Here is a 6,000-nt window from a genome sequence, read left to right as displayed (position 1 = left end):
TTGGTACTACTTGGAATTTCCTTATTTTAGATATCATATATCACGTCTACTTTTTTAGCCCCTTTTGAAGACCCCTCAACAAAAATGTTTTTTCCAACCAATCAAAGTAAAGATGATGCCCAAAAGTATCAATGTATCATTTTGAAAATAAATTCTAAATTTCAGCCACAAAACATACAGTGCAACCTACGTCTTCCGGGCAAGGTCTTGGATATGGGAGATCCCCATCCAACGACAATCAATGGCCATCGACAGTGATGGGGCACTCTCCTTGGCAGTACCTATATGCATAGACACTCTTACTACTCGTTCACACTACCTAGAGATCCCCATCCAACGACAATCAATGGCCATCGAGACAGTGATGGGGCACTCTCCCTGGCAGTACCTATATGCATAGACACTCTTACTACTCGTTCACACTCCCTATACTTTGTAGCATACTTCAAGGCCTTTTCTAGTGTATGCTAGAAGCAAGGTTGCTTTTTGACGAGCGTCTTTGACAAGCATCATGCCCATTTTTGGGCATTCTAGCATTAGACATAGCCACTTATTTTGAGAGGTGGTCAAAAAAAAGATAAATGTGAAAAAATGGGCGCTATTTCTACTAGACCTATCGTTTAGAAGGGTGGCCTAGCTCGTCAAAATCATCCTTGTCTAGAAGAAGTGAATGTCATCCACACTTGGCCCTCTACCCAAAAAAGAAAAAGAAAAAAAGTTAAGTAGAGCTACAACATGGAGAATTGTGCTAAAGCTGATTTAGCAATTTGGAAAGAAGCTTGGTTAGTGATCTAACACTACACCATAGTTGTCACAGTATGAAAATACGGTATCGTATGGTACCGTACCGTACGGGAATTTTTGATACGATATGAAATTTTGGGATACTGTACGATAAAACACAATTTTTTAAACAGTTACAAACTTAGACATTTTCAATTTTGGAAGGCTTGAGAGAGAGAGAGAGAGAGAGAGAGAGAGAGAGAGAGAGAGAGAGAGAGAGAGAGGCTAGAGCTTCAAAATTCAAGCTACTTGAATGTGAGGGAAGGTTGGGGTGGGAGGGCACTTTAAAGGAGTTGAGCAATGAGGCTCAAGAGCTCAAGCTTATCAGCCAAGACAAGCCAAACAATGAAAAAAAATAGTAAAAAACGGGCAAAAAACAGTCATAAATGGCCACTTTTACAAACGACCGGTACGAGAAACAACTATGCACCGCACATACATGTTGTAGGAGACATATTTATCCAAACACACATACTTTGTAGGAGACATCTCTATATTATCTTAAGGAAGAGGTTCACAAAGCTGCCCCACGTGGCAAGAATTTGGAGGTTTGGGAAGGGGGAGGAGGAGCTTTGGGTAGAATTTGAATTTGGAGTCTCAAAAGACGTGCAAAGCACGGGTTGCCCACTAGTACTAAGAAATTTTGAAAGAAGTGTGAGGGGCTTAGTTAGTGATTTGACATTGCATATATACTTTGCAGTAGACATATTATCCAATCACACATACTTTGTAGGGGACATACTATCCAATTGGCCTCATACTATATAATCAGCCTCACAAATTTTGTGAGCCTATTATACACCATTGACATTTAGTAGGCCACCAAAGCGTAACCTAATATGCGGCCATTGTGAGACCACCAAAGCGCAACCATTAGGCCATTATGAGACCACACACTTAGCCTTCTACACAAGCACCACCCATTGCACCAATCACTTAACCTTATTGAACCACATTCGAGAAGAAATAGATTGAGTTTGATATCGTAAGCATATTATACCCTCGACAGTTGGACTCATGAACATGGCAACAACACAAGCACCACACACTTAGCCTTCTACACAAGCACCACCCATTGAACCACATTCAAGAAGAAATAGGTCGAGTTTGATATCGTAAGCATATACCCTCAACACTTGGACTCATGAACATGGCAACAACACAAGCACCACACACTTAGCCTTCTACACAAGCACCACCCATTGCACCAATATCTTTACCTTATTGAACCACATTCAAGAAGAAATAGATCGAGTTTGATATCGTAAACATATATATTCCAAAGGCCTCACTTTCATTGTGATAGGGAAACTTATCATATAGTCCCTTTAAAAAGCATACAAATAAAATCTTAATCTTCCTCACCCTTGCTTTTGCAGGTCTTCTCCTTGTCTCTAAATTCTAAAGTGATAACAAAGATAGGGTAGAGATTAAAAAATCTCAACCTTCCTCACCCTTGCTTTTATAGGTCTGCTCTTTGTCTCTAATATCTAAGGTGATGACAAATATAGGGTACACACCTGCGTATTGTTTAGAGTTCATTCACTAGCATCCTTAGCAAGCCCTTGGTTTGATTATTATACATTCAAATGTGTCACTTTCCTGGCCTTTATTAGCTACACCATATTACTAACCAAGATACTAGTAATCATGTCACCCCTCTCTCTCCCTCTCTCTCTCTCTCTCTCTCTCTCTCACACACACACACTCATACACGTGCACACATGCTTGCACTCACTTGTAAGAAGACAACCAAGGTTTATTATGATGATGATCACAAGGCATGGTAATTTCACATTTGAGGTGTACACTATAAAAAATTTACAATCTTAAAGAGTAATCCATGAGCACATGGAGTGTGTTCAAGTCAAGAGCTTACCTTAGGTTTTCCGAAGCATGTGTCATTGGCTCTTGCCTTCAAACTGTAAATGAAACTTTCCATTGTAGGTGCACTAGCTTCTCCATCGCGTCGTCACTCTATTGTCACACCGGAATGCTCCTTGTCAAAGGGGAGATCTGTCTTCACGGTGGTTCTCTCTCACAAAAGGCAAGGGAAGAAGAAGAAGCTTTTGCGAAGAAAACCTATAATCAAACCTATCTAATAGCATGCATCCATCAAGCAAGCAAGATTTCATACCATTCAAGCAAGCAAGAAGAGGGAAGAAGGAAAGCTCACAAGAAAACTATTGCAATGGAATGATTGAGTATTGCTTATTGTTAAAAATGACTTATATACAAATGATTGAGTATTGCTTATTGTTAAAAATGACTTATATACAAATGACTAGTTTTCAAACTAGGCTAGCCAAAATAAAAAATAGTCCCCAACCTAGTCTTAAGCAACTATGTATACGGAGTCCATAGACTTTCCTTGTTTGACATTAAGTGCATGGTTAGGCTACTTTATAGGTATCCTAAAGTCTTTCATTCTCATGGATAACCTAATCCCATTACCACCTGCCTTATTAGCCAGCCTCGTTACACATAAACTACTAACTATCTATCTTAAACCATGTATAAGAGTCAAAGAAAGCAAACAAAAAAGTGTCGAAGAAAGTAGCGTGTTGGAGTTTTCATTAGATGAAGCTTCTACATGGGTTCACCTTTTGCCTAATGCCCATGCATGCCACACACCCAAATGGGCTTTGCATAAGCCATATAGCCATTGTTCTTTCACGAATATGCATTAAGCCTCATCATCGACATTCATCCATGTATGTTTCCGGATGGGGGGACCACGACGGGCATAAGCTTGATCCATGGTATCACCCATCGCTTGGACCTTCCTACAATTAGTAGAAACTTGTCGTAACCTCGTCTTCTACCACACCACTTATTTGACCCACACCGCCTCTATCTGAGGTGCTCGATAATGCCAAATCCTTTGAGTCACAGAGGCAGCCCAACTCCATTTTGCATGTGGGCACGGCCATGTAGTGTCCTGCCTCAAACAATGCCATGACTCGGAAAGGGGTGTCTAGTCAATGTTAAAGAAATAAAAAGAAAGAAGTTGAGTTGGAGAAGTCTTCATGTTGGAGGTGTACACACACGGGCATACCTTCCGCCCGTTGCCCATGCACATCACTTGCAAATTTCACTAAGAGAAGCATCACAAATTTTTCACTTCACATCTTACATTATGTGCACACACATGTACATGCAAATAACCTCATCAACGCCAACCCTCTATGTACATCGTTGGGGGGAACCATGGTGGGCATAAGCCCGTAGGTGCAAGCTTGGCCCATGGTACAATCTATCTCCTGGAGAACCCTTGACCTCACAACTACCTCTACTGAGCTTCCATGCCAATATCCTTTGCTTTGTCTCAATTCAACACCCAAAAAACCTCGCCTTGGTCGATGTATTAGTCATGCCAAAGCCAATCTCTTGACAGGATGATATGAGATTCGGACATAATACCATGTCTGCCCAGAAGTCTCGGACCTCCATCTACCCATGCTAATCATTCCATGGTGGTACTCATTTCATAATCATAGGGCAAGGAGACCTCTTCTACCAACTACCACATGTTGAAGGGTCCACACCACTTCCACAACCAACGGCAACCTAGCATGAAGAACCACTACACCGCCTAACACTTTCCATGCCACACCACTTCCACAACCAACGGCAACCTAGCATGAATAACCACTACACCGCCTAACACTTTCCATGCCACCTCGACAAGATACCTGCCACCTCGACAAGATACCTGCCATCAGGGCTACCCATCACTTTGCCCTGCATCTAGCCGTATATTGGTCCCAAACTATACTATTTAACCTCGGCTACTACCAACTTCATGGCATACCCTAGACCATCAACACCTTCCACCCCGGTTTAGCAGCTTCACCATTAGCTTTGGTGATGCGAGGATGTAGTCACCAATAGGAAGGAGGTATGTTAACCACTCCATTGGATAACATGGTTTCATCCACTCAACCTATCATAAGGCGTTTTGACATCTTCCTTGTGCGAACATGCACTTAACTTTTGTAAAAGATGGCGTTGGAACATAAGATAGCACAAGCATTGGTAAACTGCGAACGAGCGATAGGTGACTTGCCGAACATGGCCGAATGGATCCATGTGCTTTATAAGCCTCTTTTTGAAATGTCGATGGCTATTCATTCCGCTTGCTTAAATCATGGTGGCGATGTCAACAAAAAGAAGGGAAGCATTATAAGGCATCTAACAGACTGGGGGTGAAATTTTGGAACATCGAACATTGCCGACTTTGGGCATATGGGCGATACTTTGACATTTTGGGCATCGCTACCTCACTTGAATGTAGCACGGATTGAGGCGTGTTGTGCCTTTGAGAGAGATGCAGAGTGTGGTGGATTGAATCACCGTTGAGTGTGAAGACCATCATTTGGGTACATGGATCTAGACGGCTCTATAGACTGTGATTGGGAGGTCCATTTGATTAGGCAAAATGGAAGATTTTGTGGTGGCATCCTTACAAAGTCCCAGCATGCCTTGTGCAAATGGAAGGCTAGTAACCCTTGTAAATGTGCAAACATCAGAATTGTGCTTCATGGATGGAAAGAGGGCTAGACTAAGCAAGAACAAGACTCAATGTTGCCTGGAAGAATGGGATTGATAATAGAAGTGATCGGCGAAAATGCATGGATGGGTGCTAGATGGACCACAAGGTAGGCAGGACTATCTGGGTATATGTTCCTAAGTGCCAATAATGAAAGGATGTGGCGTCATCCACCATGATGTGTGCACGAAGGTTCCTTATGTGTAATGGATTAAGTCCTTAGGTTTTGGTAAGTGCACAGTCGTTATGTGGGCGGTGCCATGTGGCATGGTGAGGGCATGGTCAGAAAGGGTTTTGGACTTCTTAAGAGAGTATTTGTAAATAACCCAGCTCTACTCTCTGTGCCCACTCTCAGTGGGGAGACAAAATAAGCAATAAAAGGAGGATAAAGTTATTACCTACACCTACTCATTTGTTGGGTAGACATGGATCTCAGTGTTACATTGATCGCATGCCAAAATGCTAATAGTGGCTAGAAGTAGTCTTCTTCACACTCATGGCTTCTTGCAGGCAGTGTTGCCTTGCTAGCACCAAGGTTGGCATTCACATTAAAATATGTTACCCACACCCCTTGCTTTCAACCTTTTCATCCAAATGCGTGGGAAGAATATACACTTGTTCGGCATACTTGTTGTTTTACAAGACTTTCTTTCCTTCCATAGCTC

The sequence above is a fragment of the Cibotium barometz genome, chromosome 53, assembly GCF_041138505.1.
Source record: "Cibotium barometz isolate CiBa-2024 chromosome 53, ASM4113850v1, whole genome shotgun sequence".
In the NCBI taxonomy this organism is placed as follows: Eukaryota; Viridiplantae; Streptophyta; class Polypodiopsida; order Cyatheales; family Cibotiaceae; genus Cibotium; species Cibotium barometz.
The sequence above is the reverse complement of the archived record's forward strand: the minus strand, read 5'-3'. Positions refer to the sequence as shown.